Source organism: Aquarana catesbeiana, linkage group LG05 (genome assembly GCF_042186555.1).
Source record: "Aquarana catesbeiana isolate 2022-GZ linkage group LG05, ASM4218655v1, whole genome shotgun sequence".
NCBI classification, from domain to species: domain Eukaryota; kingdom Metazoa; phylum Chordata; class Amphibia; order Anura; family Ranidae; genus Aquarana; species Aquarana catesbeiana.
Genome location: NC_133328.1, coordinates 253,577,015 through 253,593,330, shown reverse-complemented (window position 1 = coordinate 253,593,330; position 16,316 = coordinate 253,577,015). Strand labels below are relative to the sequence as shown.

General features: G+C 45.3%; 1 protein-coding gene across 3 annotated transcripts in view; it reads right to left on the bottom strand.

Moving 5' to 3' along the window:
* The window catches only part of CCDC127 (coiled-coil domain containing 127), a 250,270-nt gene extending 234,587 nt beyond the window's left edge, over positions 1-15,683 (bottom strand). The window contains exons 1-2 of one of the 3 annotated variants that reach the window (XM_073630712.1): positions 15,536-15,632; positions 5,500-5,692 (exon numbers count right to left, since the gene is read on the bottom strand). The gene's annotated coding sequence lies outside the window, so the exon portion shown is untranslated. Of the gene's footprint in view, positions 1-5,499; positions 5,693-15,535 lie in introns of all 3 variants that reach the window. The other 2 variants (XM_073630710.1, XM_073630711.1) reach the window with 2 other exon arrangements.
* Positions 15,684-16,316: the final 633 nt, after the last annotated feature.

The window sequence follows — 16,316 nt, the reverse complement described above, 5'->3', positions numbered from 1 at the left end:
TCTGGGTTCAGAGACCATTCTGCTTCCTGAATGGGGTTTCTGCTCAGGAAATCCGCCACCCTGTTCAGGGACCTTTTTAGGTGGACCGCTGATAGATACAGCAAGTGTCCTTCTGCCCATCGAAGAATGTCCATGGCTAGTACTTGCAGCAATTTGCTCCTTGTACCTCCCTGCCTGTTTATATAAGCCACGGCCGTGGCATTGTCTGTTAGTATTTGAACATGCTGGGCCTGAAGACCCTGAGCGAATGACTTCAGAGCCAAGTCCATCACTTTGAGCTCTCTCCAGTTTGAGGACTTTGTCGCCTCTTTCCTGGACCAGTTTCCCTGAGTGAAAACCTTTTCTAGGTGGGCCCCCCACCCCCAGGAACTGGCATCGGTTGTCAGCCTTTTTCCGATCGTAAAGGCCCAGACTAACCCCTCCGATAGGATATCCTGCCTTTTCCACCACCATAGTGACCTCTTCACCTGGGTTGGAATTTTTACTTCCGATTCTAGAGATTCCAAATTGTGATCCCAGGATCTCAGAAGAAAGGCCTGCAGATGTCTGAAGTGTAACCTTGCCCACTGAACAGCCGGCATTGACGAAATCAGAACACCCAGAGCTGACATGACCCGCCTTACTGTCAGCTGCTGGTTGGTCTGCAGTAAAGACACTATATCCTGGATCTTTTCCTTCTTCTCTGAAGGAAGAAAGATCCTTTGATCCATAGATCTTATAATATACCCTAGAAACCAAATCTCCTGAGATGGGTTCGGGGAAGATTTTTGGAGATTTAGAATCCATCCAAGAGACTCCAGATGGCTGCATGCTCTGCCTAAATTTCTCTGCAATTCCTCTCGAGGGGGCGAAAAATAGCAGATCCTCTAAATAAAGAATTACTGCAATTCCTTGAAGACAAAGCGGAGCCAGTGCCTCTGCCATCACCTTGGTGAAAATTCGTGGTGCGGGTAAGGGTCTGAATTGTAGATGCTGGATTCCGCCCTCCAACCTTACTGCCAACCTGAGATACTTCTGGGATTTGGATGAGATTGGAATATGCAGGTATGCATCTTTTAAATCCACTGACGCCATGAAGCAATCTGGAGTCAGTAGATTTCTGACAGTGAAAATTGTGTCCATCTTGAACTTTCTGTACTTGATGGCTACGTTTAGCGGCTTTAGATTGAGAATTAATCGAAATCTTCCTTTTGGTTTTTTTACCAGGAAGACATGCGAATAGAATCCCTCCCGCTGTTCTTTTGGTGGCACTGGGATTTCTACACCCTGCTGCATCAGTTCCTCTAGAGAGGACTTCATGGCCAGGGTCCTTATTGGACTTTAAGGGGTATTTGTTAACAGAAACCTTCCTGATGGGCTTCTGGAAAACGAAAGTATAGCCCTGCGAGAGAGTGGTCAGAATAAACTTATTTGAAGTTATCCCTGACCACTGCGGAAGAAACTCTGCTAATCTTCCGCCAACCCGCAGGGACAAGTCATTGCGATTTCTCGGCCTGTGAAGGAGGACGGAAGAGAATTCCGCCTTTACCCTTCGTTTTTTTGAGCGGACCAATTTTTCCTCCTCCCCTGAAACTTACTGTCTGGTCTTGAGCTTTTTGAGGTCGAAAAAGATGTTTTGGGGCCTGCTTTTTCTTTTTGACCGGGAAGGACTTCTTCTTATCGGCAGTTCTGTCTAGGATATTATCTAGATCACGGCCAAAAAGAAGGTCACCTGAAAAAGGAATCCCACAAAGTTTGCTCTTTGAAGCTGTATCCCCTGGCCAGGTTATTAGCTATAAAGCTCTTCTTGCAGCATTTGTCAAAGCTGCAGACCTAGCTGACATTTTAATTGCTTCAGCTGAAGCCTCTGCAATATAAGCCACTGCAGAGATCAGGGTAGGAAAGGAATCTAAGATCTCTTGTTTGGGTGAATCTGCCACTATATGTGATCCAAGCTGGTTCACCCAGTATTCCAGATTCCTGGCCACACATGTTGTGGCCATTGCTGGCTTCAAATTGCTCATGATTGATTGCCATGATCTTTTGAGCAAAAGATCCATGCGTTTGTCCATTGGATCCTTCAGAACTCCCATGTCTTCAAATGACAGGTCTGTGGATCTTGAGACCTGGGAAAGTGCAGCATCCAACCTGGGCACCTTATTCCACACCGCAGAAGGGTCCTCCTCAAAAGGGAAGCGCCTTTTGTGGGCTCTGGAAAAAAAAGGTTTTTTTCTCCGGATCTTGCTATTCTTTAGCAATGGCGTCAGAAATGACCGAATGGACTGGAAATGTTCGGCCTCTAGGTTCATTTAATCCTGCATACATGCAGTCATGAAGGGATAATTCCTTCTTTTCCTCACTTAAGCCAAGCGTAACATGAATAGCTTTAAGGAGCCCATCTACCTCCTCGAGGAATAGCTTAAATTTGGAAGGGGCCACCTCCGCTCCCTCACCCTCCTCTTCCGAATCTTTAACAGAAGGAGCAGGGGACTGCTCTTCCCTGGTTGAGGGGTCTTCAGATAGAGCTTCCACCACCGGGATAGAAAGGGAACCCTGGGAAGCCTCAGAAGTGGATGGCTGACTAGCAGCTGGATTAACTAAGGAGTCACGAAAAGTTTGAATCATGGCATATAGTTCCTTCTTTACAGAGGCAACCAGGTCATCACAAACCGAAGCTGATTCCTCCTTGACTAAAGAAGTGATGCATGCACTGCACAGGGCTTTTTTCCAATTTTCTCCCATTTTGGCCTTGCAAGAAGGACATCTCTTTTTTGGGTCAGAGCTTTTAGCCTGTGAGAGAAAAAACAAAAAAAAAGAAACAAAACCAGGGGACCTTTTAGTGAGACCCAGTCTCAGCTTCACAAGAATCACCCAAAGGTGCACTTAGAAGAAACCAGTCAGCCTCTAGTGCCCAGACAGGCCCCTTGCCACTAGGAAGTAGAGAAAAAAAAGGTATAGACCAAACCCAGGTAAAGGAAGAAAACCGCTGCTCCTACCTGAGCTTTGCTGGCGCCTGTGCCTGTCCCCACCGCTGCAGACGCTGAGTCCTCCATCTCTGGTGTGCAGCTTTCCACTCGTGGCTTCATATACCGCTTCCGGACTCCCATAGTGAATCTGCACCGGACCAGAAGCGGAAATAGGGGCCAGCTCCTGTCCTACCTCCTCCCACCTTGCGTCCACGCCGGAAATGACGGCGGCGCACGCGCACCGCTGCTCCTACGACGGCGTGGGTGACTGATCTTCGTCTCTCACCGAGCACTAGGAGGGGAAGGGGATCCCGATTCCTACCGCTGCGGATGTTTGGGTAGGCCGGGAGGACAGTGGGTCTCCTGTGGAGGAAAAAAAGAGAAGAGAAGCCCCGTCTCCCAGGAGCACCTGAGAGACCTTGACTCCCCTCCCAAAAGATGTTCCCTCCGGGCCGGAGGAAACACAAAAACTGGTATGGTAGGGAGGTGCCTCCCTTTAAAGTTTGGAGGAAGAAGGTGTTTCCTGGTTCCGGTGGGAGGAGTCGCTATCTCTCAGGTGCTGTTCTGAAAGACGCCTTGGGAAAATAAAACATTATTTTTTACTTTCTGCTATAAAACACATCCCATAGAAATAAAAAAAAAAAATGTAAATAAAAAAAAAAAAAAAATCAAAATTTCTTCATCAATTTAGGCCAACATGTATGCTACATATTTTTGGTAAAAGAATCCCAATAAGTGTATATTGGTTTGCGCAAAAGTTATAACGTCTACAAATTATGGGATATTTTTATGGACTTTTTATCTTTTATATTGTTTTAAATGGGACTGCGACATTGCGGTGGACAAATCTGACACTTAAGTGACACTTTTTGGGGACCAGTGATCAGTGCTAAAAAAAAAAAAAAAAAAAAAAAAAAAAAAAAAAGCACTATCACTGTATAAATGACACTGGCAGGGAAAGTGTTAACATCAGGAGCGATCAAAGGGTTAAGTGTGCTCTAGAGAGTGATTTCTTTGTGGGGGTAGTTTAACTGGAGGAAGAGACACCTGTGTTCCCTAGTTCCTGTTTCTGACAGAACAGTGGTATGCCTTGTTTAGATAGGCAGAACGTCGTTCTGTCTCTCCTCTAAACGATCGCGGGTGGACGCCTGATTGGCTCCCACTGTGTCCAATCAAAGCGGGAGCGTGGTCCCGGCAGAGCGTGCGTGCCCCACAGGCAACAAAGGGGGTGATGTACAGGTACGCAATTATGTCACCTTAAGTGGTTAAGTTGGCAATGACCATCATCCTTAAGTAGCCCAAATTTAAAGACTTCAGACCCACATATAGCAAATAATGCCATCAAAGGGTTCTTGCATGTGCAGTACTTCACTGCAGTACTAAGTCTTCTCTGAACAAGCCTTCTAGTATAACACATCAGGAAGTTGCATTTCTCTTTCTAGTGCTTCTCGATGAATGTTTCACAAGGTTGATACTTTTTAGGGACCCATACTAGAGCTGCATGATTAATCGTTAAAAAATCGTGATCTCAATTCAACCCCCCTCACGATCTTAATCTGGCATTTCCTCGATTCTATGTAACAAGTGCAGAGCTGTTCTCTACTCAGAGCTGAAAAATAAATAAATAAACCCGCAAAATGTTTAGCAACATTCCTCAATGCTGAGATAACTATAAACAAAGTATTATTTAGTTCTTTCAAAGGGATGAACTGTGGTCTGTAAATTAGGTCACTATAACCACTTAAAAACTAAGCCTTTTTCTAACACTTGTTGCCTTCAAGTTAAAATCAGTATTTTTTGCTAGAAAATTACTTAGAACCTGGAAAACATATTTTTTTTTTGTAGAGACCCTAGAGAATAAAATGGCGGTTGTATACAATATTTTATGTTGCACTGTGTTTTCGCAGCGGTCTTTCAAACGCAATTTTTGAAGAAAACACACACTTCAATGAAAAAAAAAAAAAAAACAGTAGAGTTAGTCCAAATTTTTTTGTATAGTGTGAAAGATAATGTTACTTTATTCTAGGCAAAAAAAAATTGATTCTCATTTTTGCCAGAATCATGCAGCTCTAACCCATACATACCCAGACTTACTAAAGTAAAGGAGTTGTGAATCTTTACTCAAGTTGTAGTAGAGTTTACTTTAAATACCCATTCTAGTGCAGATGAGTTTTCCTTTAATGTGCCTGATTAAAGTGAGTCTTCACTATTGAGTGAATATTATTAATTCTGTAAGGCTCGATTCACACTAATGCATTTTTTGATTTTTTGCTTTTTGCAGAAATGCAGAGAATTTTTTTTAACATGGGTTCCTATGGATAGCGTTTACATCGATGCATTTTTGTGCCTCTGCATTTTTGGAGAGGGTCGGGGACTTTTTTTCCCGCAAAATGCAGCGTTTTGCAATAAACAAGTACTGAAGTTTTTTTCCTGGTGCCTCCATGGCAGCATACTGGTGATAGAGCTCCACCTCGACTCCTCCCTCAGGACTAGTGAATAGCATATATTAAAAGGCATAGTCCCTCCCCCAACATTCTCCTTTTTTTCCTCATACCTCTTGTGCTGGTGAAGAGTAGCAGTATGTCCATACCTCTGCCTTTGGCAGCGTCCGCCGGGTTTAGCCTTTCCCGTGCGCAGTCCCTGTTCTTGGACCGCTCACAGCGCTGATAAGACTGGGAACCCCTCTGTGGATCTGTTGGGGTCTTCTTGCAGAGTTTCCGCACAGGAACGCAGTCTGCCACCATATCCTATGATGAATGCAAAGGAGTCGCAAAAGGATCAGCTCCCATTCTTCCAGGCTTGTGATTTTCATTTAAAAAAAAAAAAAAAAAGAAAAGAAAGAAACAAGCATATGTCTTTTTCCCTTCCCCTCTTCCCTTTCTGTTTCCTTCCCTTTCTTCCCTTTAAAAGAAAATATATTATATATATTATATATATATATATATATATATATATATATATATATATATATATATATATATATATATATATATATATATATATATATATATATAACACAATAGGGAGTAAGATGTTCTTTTGTTTATTACCTGTCATATTTCCATGCTGCTGTCCTTAAGATCGGCATCCTTCGGCCTATTGCTGCGGGTGCCTTGATTTTTTCTGTTTACCGTCCCTGCAGGGAAGAGACAGCGCGGCCCGGCGTCCCCACCGCCATACTGCGCATGTGCGATCCGAGGAGCTAGAGAGCAGCCGTCGTTTGACGGGGTTTTCTCGGCATCAGCTCTACTGCGCATGCGCGGGCGCATGTGTGGTCTCTCGGCGGCCATTTTTAGTTCTGGAAAAAGGGACAGTTTTTGCCCTTTTTTCTTCTAGAGTTTTAAAATAAAAAAAAAATAAAAAAGAAGAGAGAGACTGGGGGTTCTTGGGATTACCCCACCCACCCTTAGGGTATTTAAGGTCAGCCTTAAGGGCTAGCAGTCTCCTCGGCTGTGCCCTGTTAGGTTTCTCTAAAGCTGCTCTGTGGTAAGTATAAAAAAAAAAAATAAAAAAATAAAAAACAGAGAGAACATAACGGGTAACATGTCTTAAAAAAAAAAAAAAAAAAAAAAAAATAAAAAAACACTTTTTTTTTTTTTCCCTCTCTCCTTTCCTTTCTTGCTATATTTCCGCAGCTGATCCTTGTGCCCAACTCCGCAATGAGCCATTCATCTCGCAACAAAGATCCTCACACTTCCGTTAGGTATGGGACCACCTATATGTGAGTATAAAAAAAAAAAAAAAAAAAAAAAGTGCGCTCGCTGGCCTGACATGGTTTTTTCTTAAAATCATAGCCCTGCCCACTCCAAGAGGACCAAAAAATCCTCAAGGCACCGCGATGACGACAGCCCAAGTCGCAGATCTCGTTCTTCACGCCACCGGTCCTGCTCGTCAAGACGCAAGTTCCATTCTTCTCGACATAGATCAAGATCCAGAAGACGGGATCGGTCCCCCTCTCCTAGAGCCTATACGAAGAAGTGCTGGACCTGTGGGGCTAGTCCGCTGCCGAACAAAGTAGTTTGCAAGGACTGTTTTGCGGACTATGCGTCCAGCCGCGAGTTAGAAAATCAACAGGTTGTGGACCTGCTCAAAAGAACTATGAAGGACTCCTTCTCTGAGCTTGCAGCTTTGGTTCCCGCTCAGCCAGTCCCGCAGATGTCCCAGGCTCAGGATGTTGAACTTAATCTTCCCGGTCCTTCTGCAGCCAGTACTCCTCTACCTCCATCAGGCCGACCGGCAGAGATTCCCCACCTGAAGACCTCTCGGGGGATTCGTCAGATGAGTCAGATCCTTCTGGCTTCAGCCATTCATTGGTAAAACCATTCATCCAGGCAGTCAGAGCTGCAATAGCCTTGGAGGATGCTGAACAACCTCCCCAGGAAGCAAAAAGCTACTTCCCATTCCTTTCTTCCCTTTGATGGGCGAAATTAGTCAAATCATTCAAAATGAGTGGTCAAAGACTGATAAAAAACTTTCATTGGGCCGTTTCAATAAACTGTATCCCTCACCAGAGTCGGGAACGCAGTCATTAAACTCCATGCCTGTGGTGGACGCATCAGTGGTGCGACTCGCAAAAAATATCACCCTGCCTATAGAAGATTCTGCTTCTTTCAAGGACCCTCTTGACAGACGAATCGACCTGGACCTCAAGAGGAGCTATTTAGCTGCAGGAGCAGCATGTAAGCCAGCGATCGCCCTCACCTCCGTGTCTAATGCCATTAGAGCTTGGACGGATAACATTGAAACGGCTCTGCGCCAGGACGTCCCCAAGGAGGACATAATTAAAGCCTTGGAGGAAATTAGGCTGTCAGCAGACTTCGTCGGAGTAGCAGCTATAGACACGATTAGGTGTTCAGCAAGATCTATGCTGCACTCAGTAATGGCGAAAAGGGCCTTGTGGTTGAAACTCTGGATGGCGGATTTAGCTTCCAAGCAAAAGTTGTGCAAAATCCCATTCGACAGGAAGGCATTATTTGGAGACAAGATGGATAAAGCCATCTCTAGGTTGTCAGGAGGAAAGTCAGGTATGCTTCCCCAAGACAGAAGGATGCGAAGATCCAGAGGGGGTTCTTCTAGGTTCCGCCAGTCAAATCCTAGGGATTTTAGACAATCAAGGCAGTCCAGAGACAGCAGAAGACCCTGGAGGGGCACTCAGGCATCCTTTTTGGGCAGAAAGTTGAAAGCCCCTTCGACTCCACATGAGCAGAAGCAATACTTTTGACGCCAGATTAGCCCAGACACTCCCGGTGGGAGCCAGGCTAAAGTTCTTTTTTCCAGTCTGGGCCAACAGATGCCAGGATCCCTGGGTCCTGTCAACAATCCAATGGGGGCACTTTTGGAGGTTCCCTTGGCAGAGCACTTCGCAGGCTTCTATTCCACTCTGTTTCTGGTCCCAAAGAGAACGGGTGGATGGAGGCCTGTGAAAGATCTAAAAAGGCTCAACAGGCACATACACCCCGAAAGCTTCAAGATGGAGTCTCAACAAACAATTATTCAGGCAGTGCAGCCAACAGATTGGATGATTTCAGTCGACCTGCAGGATGCGCACCTACACGTGCCAATTCTACCTGCCTTTCAGAAGTATCTCAGATTTGCAGTAGGACAGACCCACCTGCAGTTTCAAGCCCTGCCCTTCGGTCTGTGCACCTCCCCCAGGGTATTCACCAAGATTCATCCTCCTCCTATCAAGCAGTCCGGATCAGTTGGTATATCACCGAGACATTCTTCTTCAGTCCCTGAGAGAACTAGGATGGTTGATAAACTCAGAAAAGAGTCAGCTTGCACCTACACAGCGGATGATCTATCTAGGTGCAATGTTCAACACCCAGGAGGGGACAGTATCATTATCCAGAAGATGGTCAAAACCATCGCGAGCCTGTACCTAACGGCGTCACAATGCCTGAGCCTCATTGGCACGATGTCTGCCTGTATACCAATGATTCCTTGGGCCCATTGGCACTTGAGGTATTTCCAGATGGGTTTCTTGGCGCAGTGGAAGAAACAACAACTCTCTCAGACAATTCTGCTGACGGGAGCAATGCGCAGGAGTCTTCATTGGTTGACCCTTCCGGAAAACCTCTCCAAACCTCGTCACCTGGGTTCCCTCCCCTGGATCACAGTTACGTCCGACGCAAGTGGACAAGGCTGGGGAGCCCATTGTGGGGAAACCAGGATACAGGGAAGATGGTCCTGTTCCACCCAGGGAGTAGTATCCAACATCCTGGAGATGAGAGCAGCGTTCTTGGCACTGACTTCATTGGCATCTCAGATCCGAGGCCAGAGAGTACTTATACACCTGGACAACAGGGCAGCTGTTGCGTATCTGCAAAAGCAGGGGGGCACTCGCAGCACATCACTCCTCAGGGAAGTAGAGCCGATTATGCTCTGGGCAGAGAAGAACATCTTAGACCTCAGGGCGATGTATCTCCCGGGAAGGTTGAACAAGGAAGCAGACACGCTGTCGAGGAACTTCTTGGACAACGAGTGGGCTCTTCACCCCCAGGTCTTCCGTCAGATTGCCAACCTCTAGGATCCTCCTCAGGTAGACCTATTTGCCACACCGGAGAATGCCAAACTGACCAGATTCTTCTCTCGCCTGCCGTATACGCAAGCCGAGGAAGTAGATGCCCTGTCATGCCCCTGGAGGTTCACCACCGCATATGCCTTCCCCCCCCCCGACCATTAATATTCAAGTTCCTCCTGAGGCTTCTCAGAGAGACAGTCCAGGTACTGGCAGTACTTCCATATTGGCCGAAGAGACCCTGGTTTCCTCTAGCTATGCGTCTCAGTGTGAGCTCTCCAATCAGGATCCCTCCTTTCCCTCAACTTCTGGCGCAGGGCAGTTTAGTTCATCCAAACCCTCAGAAGCTGAATCTTCGAATCTGGAGGTTGAGAGGCGAAGGTTCGAGTTCCTAGGATGTTCCCCAGGGGTCATAACAACCCTCCTAGGAGCCAGGAAGCCAGCAACCAATGCTATATATTCAAAAATATGGGACAAGTTCTTGTCATTTGCTACCTCAAATGAGTTTGATCCAATCCTTCCTTCTACATCAAATGTTCTAGGTTTTCTCCAGACAGGACTTGATCTGGGTCTTGGCCTAAGTTTCCTCAAAGTGCAAGTAGCAGCAATTTCTGCCGCAACAAATAAAAGATGGGCAGAAATGCCTTTAGTAATCACTTTCCTCAGAGGAGTGTTAAAGATTTGCCCACCTGTCAGACGATCTTTTCCCAAATGGGATTTATCCCTGGTCCTTGAAGTCCTCTCTGACCATCCCTTTGCCCCAGTGGAACAAGTGGCAAGTGGAACCTAACACTAAAGACAGTTTTCCTGCTAGCCATTACATCTGGCAGAAGGATTTCAGAGCTCCACTCTTTAGGGATAGGTGATGACCACATCTCTTTCTTCCACGATAGAGTGGAGCTTCGTCCCCTTCGGGGGTTCACACCTAAGGTCGCTACTCCAAGCCACCTTTTGGAGCCTTGGGCACTACCAGTATTTGCTGAAGCGGATTCGGAATCATGTCACAAGCTGAACATATCCAGAGTGCTCAGAGCCTACCTAGAGGCCACCAGATCCTTCAGGAACTCGGAAAGACTTTTTATTGTACCATTCGGTAAATACAGGGGCAAAGAAGCTTCCATCAGAACTCTGGCATCTTGGGTGGTAAAGTTAATCAAGAAGGCCTACATGATGAAGAATATGGAACCTCCGTCCCGAGTGAATGCTCATTCTACAAGGGCAGTCTCAACCTCCTGGGCAGCAAGGGCCAACGTTTCGTTAGAGACGGTGTGCAGGGCCACCACCTGGTCTTCTCACAATACTTTCCTCAGACACTACCATATTGATCCAGGAGCTCTCACAACGGTTGAGTTCGGGAGGAGGGCAGTTCAGGCTGCAATTTCCCATTCTAATTAAACATTTATTGTTAAGCATTATCCCACCCATGTCAGCTAGTTATTTATCACCAGTATGCTGCCATGGAGGCACCAGGAAAACGGAAAATTGTATCATACTTACCGTAATTTTCCTTTCCTGGTGCCTATCCATGGCAGCATATGCTCCCACCCTCGGTATTCTATTTTACGGAGAATGTTGGGGGAGGGACTATGCCTTTAATTTATGCTATTCACTAGTCCTGAGGGAGGAGTCGAGGCGGAGCTCTATCACCAGTATGCTGCCATGGATAGGCACCAGGAAAGGAAAATTACGGTAAGTATGATACAATTTTCCGTTTTTTTTACATTCACTGGTTGCTAAGAAGCAGGCCAGGAAGCCGGCCACCGCGTCCTCAACAACCGATGAGTCATTAGCTGTCAGTGGGCTTCCCCACTGACAGCTGAATGTAAAAAAAAAAAAAAAATTCACGAAAAAAAGGGCTTCGGTCTGGTACGGATTAGGAGGGGACACCCCCATGCCAAAAATCTTTTTTTAAAAAAAGGGCCGTGGGGCCCCCCAAAATCCATAAAAGACCCTTATCAGAGCATGCAGCCCGGTAGGTCAGGAAAGGGAGGGGGCAAGCGCCCTCCCCTACTGAACCATACCAGGCTGCATGCCCTCAACAATGGGGGGGTGCACGGGGAGAAGACGGCACTGGGAGAAGACGGCTCGGAGCTATTTTTTTTTATAAAGGACTTTTTTTTTTATTTCACTGCTTCACAGGGACACAATTTCTCCCAATGCCACCAACAATGGGGCAAAATTTCTCCCAATGCCACCAACAATGGGGCAAAATTTCTCCCAATGCCACCAACAATGGGGCAAAATTTCTCCCAATGCCACCAACAATGGGGCAAAATTTCTCCCAATGCCACCAACAATGGGGCAAAATTTCTCCCAATGACACCAACAATGGGGCAAAATTTCTCCCAATGACACCAACAATGGGGCAAAATTTCTCCCAATGACACCAACAATAGGACACAATTCCTCCCACTAACGCCAATGATGGGGCACAACTCCACCACTGAAACCAAAGAAGGGGCATTGATTTTTCCCACAGACCCCAGGACCTCATCTACTTCCAATGGCCACAGTCCAACCCTCCTTAAGTCTGAAGGACAGCAAACTGGCCCTTTGTTTATAAAGTTTGGTGACCCCTATTATAAATAGCAGGTGTTTCTGCATGTGAGAGCCGCTCTTGGTGTCTGAGTGCTGTGTGCCAGGGATTTAGAAATGTGTATGCTGCACATACAAATGGCTTTTCATAGGGACTCAAAAGGAAAATAGGGTGACTGGAGAGCATGAGGATGGTATTTGTTATAGAAAGCACACATTTGCTTTAACACGCAACATTAATTGCAACAACAATGCAGTGCAGATTTTATTTGATAACCGATAACACGTCAGGGAAGGTGTTAACCACTTACCGACCGCCGCACGCAGATATACGTCCTAACTTTAAAGAGGTATATTGTTGTTATCACAGCAGCTAGCTGCCATAACCCCGGTATCCTCTTCTTCGGCCGGCAGTCTGCTTTCAGATAAAAGTGGTCTCTGTGGCAGATTCGCCGAGAGATCACTTATCGGCGGCTGGAGAGGGCCCCTCCCGCCGCCTCCGGTGCCCTCCGCCGCTTACCGGAGCCGTCGGTGATTGGATGTTGCTCCTTCCTTGGCATGGAGATGAGTGAGGGGAAGATGGCCCGCACCCGTCTCCATACCATTGCAGGGCGGAAGAGACGTCAAAATGTCACTTCCGCCCATAGCTCTTAAAAGGGACTTTTAAAAAAATAAATTTTAAATGGCAATTTTTTTTTTTTTTATTGCATTTTAGTGTAAATATGAGATCTGAGGTCTTTTTGACCCCAGATCTCATATTTAGGAGGTCCTGTCATGCTTTTTTTCTATTACAAGGGATGTTTACATTTCTTGTAATAGGAATAAAAGCGACAGATTTTTTTTTTTTTTTTTTTAAAGAACAGTGTAAAAATAAAAAATAAAAGGTAAAATAAATAAGAAAAAAAAAATGTAAACGTGCCCGATCCCGCCGAGCTCGCGTGCAGAAGTTAACGCATACGTGAGTAGCACCCGCATATGAGAACGGTGTTCAAACCACACATGTGAGGAATTGCCGTGATCGGTAGAGGGAGAGCAATAATTCTAGCCCTAGACCTCCTCTAACTCAAAACATGCAACCTGTAGAATTTTTTAAATGTCGCCTATCTATGGAGATTTTTAAGGGTAAAAGTTTGTCGCCGTTCCACGAGCGGGCGCAATTTTGAAGCATGACATGTTGGGTATCAATTTACTCGGGGTAATATCTTTCACAATATACAAAAAAATTGGGCTAACTTTACTGTTGTCTTCTTTTTTAATTAAAAAAAGTTTTTCCCAAAAAAAAAGTGCGCTTCTAAGACCGCTGCGCAAATAGTGACAGAAAGTATTGCAACGACCGCCCTTTTATTCTCTAGGGTGTTAGAAAAAAAAGTATAATGTTTGGGGTTTCTAAGTAATTTTTTAGCAAAAAACAAAACAAAACTGTTTTTAAACTTGTAAATAACAAACCTCAAAAAGAGGCTCGGTCCTTAAATGGTTAAAGTATCACTAAACCTACATCATAAAAATATTAATAAATGCTGTATTACATACTGTTCATAGTCTATCACTATGAAATTTGTTTTCTGTATTCTGCTGCTATCTACTCCTTCTGTTCGCGTCCCCAAATCAGCTAGTGATTTTGCAGCTGTGGTGACAACTCTGCACATACTCCAGTTTTCAGTGAGTTTCTATGCTGAGCATTTCCTTCCTGTTACATATGAGCAGCCCACATGACTATAGAGTCACGCATGAGGATGTATACAGAGTGGTAAATGACAGCCCACTCCCTCCTCCCTTCCTCCACGCCCACTAAACACAATCAGGGCAGAACATCACATTTAGATTAATGGGGGCTTCACCTCCCTTTTATGCTATGACACTGGCTAGAGGGGAGTGACACAGTCTGTGACTGACAGAAATCCGTCCGCACGATGTTATTTTCACAACAAAAGTGCAGAGCGAAAAAAGAAACTAGTGAAAGTCCATGTAAAATTAATATACATTGAATATAAATTCCCAAATAGAACAATGTTGCAGAAAAGTCTGTACTGTTGTGACAATGCAGTGTGCCAGAACACTCACCAGAAAGTGAAAATTAATAGACCTAAAAAATCCAGAAAAATCCACAGTGCTCCTTAGTGACGTAACCCTTCACCATTCTATGCATTCACCACAGATAAGACCTTAGAAAGCCTTTTATCAGTATCCTGAAGCTTGGCAACATTTAAAGCAGTAGAAGGTCCGGGAGAGCATCATAGGAGACCGGTACTATGCAAAAAAGCCTTTAAAGTGGGGTTCCACCCAAAAAAACAAAAATACATGAAAAATCCTAAAAAAAAAAAAAAAAAAAAAAAAAAACCATTTGGATATTTTTTTTTTTTAACTTACCTCTAAATGCCTGTTGCTAGGGGGTCCCTCGTAGTCTGCCCCTTCGAGTGCCTGGGCTGGTGACATCACTTCCACCTCGGCACAGGAAGGGCTCCGCTCTGCTCCCTCCCTCCTGTCAATCATCTGGGACCCATTACAGGTCCCAGGTGACTGAGCGGCCAATCACGACCGCTCATGCCGGGCTGTGAAGCCACAGCCGGCGCCACTGAACGAAGGGGGAGACGAGCGGGGCTTCGATCCCCCGCATCGCTGGACCAAGGGACAGGTAATTGTCCAATTAAAAGCCAGCAGCTGCAGTATTTGTAGCTGCTGACTTTTAATTTTTTTTTTTTTTTTTTTTTTTTTTATACTGGACCCCCTGGGTGGAACTCCTCTTTAAGTGCTTTTGGCCAGGTTTTGTTTTTATGCTGCTAGATTTTTAATAAATACTACACTATATAAGCTTTATTTGGGCTCCTTCGCGTGAGCTTATTTTATAGTAAACCCCCCCCCCCCCCAAAACTGAAAAAAAAAATACCTGTGGGTGAAAAACGATAATTGATACTTTTTACAGCAGCAGTTTAAGATGGGGGAGTGGGGCCACAATAAACAAGCAGACTCCACTTAAAATTATGCCATACTCAAATATTTAACCTTAGCAGAGTAGGCTGCGGGCCTGCGAATGTCATGGTAAGTAAGCAGATGGGCGAAAAGGATCCCAGGCTGAAGTTTAGCATGGGAAAACAACAACTGTTTTTCTACTTCAGGTTTACTAGACTTGAACGTGTCCTTAAAGTCACGCCATCACAAAGATTGGCAGTAATTAAGGGTGCTTTAAATACCCCGACACATGGATAGATCAACATATACAACACAGTATTGTACAGCACAGTGCACGGCTATCAGACGCTAACCATGACAAAGCCTGTGTACTATGTATTGTGTGCAGTTCCACAGCCAGAAGATCGACCGCAACAGGGGACGCTGCAGTGTTTACTCTAAAGAGCCTCCGAGAATGCTTTTTTTTATGATACAGCGGGGCTGCATTCATTCTTAAAAAAAAGCCACTTTCAGATCACTGTTCAAAGACCTTTGATTTCCAAAAACCATCGCGCCATGCCTACTAAACGGAACATCAAACATAAGCCAGCGTTGAATACATCACGAAATCGTTTTAGTAACAGCTCACCTGCTTATACAGCCTGAGAATGCTGCTGATACACCCTGTACTCAAAACAAGGTGGGTAAGTCCACATTCGCTCCAAGGATCCGGAAGTGATGTTAGTTTAGGGAGGAGCAAGTGGGTGACGCATCGAGGAGCTAGAGATCCTGGGAAATGTTCTTGGAAAGTATAAGAAGGATGCAGCTAGGTTGTCAGGGTGAGTGCCAATTGCCAAAGTGCAGAAGGATTGTGAGGTGTGCTGAGTTACCCCTGCCAAATGGGTTTGCAGTTTAAAGTGGTTGTAATTGTAAAGGCTATTAAAAAAATATATATAAAACCTGCTCTGTGCAATGATATTGCACAACGCGCCCCTTACCTTCTGTTCTAGACAGTGGCAAAGATTTACATTCTTTCACCCTGAGCTAAGACTTAGTTCTGTGCCCCGCCCCTACGTTGTCAGTAGGGCAGTGGATCTTTTCAGTAGTGCAGTGGCCAGTGTCAGTAGAACCCTTTTTTGCCGTGACTCTATAGCAGTGGTGCCACTCCGGGGCACTTTCACTGAAAGAAGTTCTAGAAGGGGTGGGCTTGTGTTGTGAGACAGGCTGGATTTGATTTAAATCAACTCAATTTAAATCATAATTTTTACTGAGCAACTGTCATCTCTGGCCCACAGCGGCTCCTCTTCTGACCCGCTGTTGACTCACCGACAGTCCCATTCACTTTAATAGGACAGCTGGTGATACGGCAGTGACACAACAAAGTGATGAACGTGGCGGCAGCAGGTGAGTGGATGCCAGCAACAGGCAGA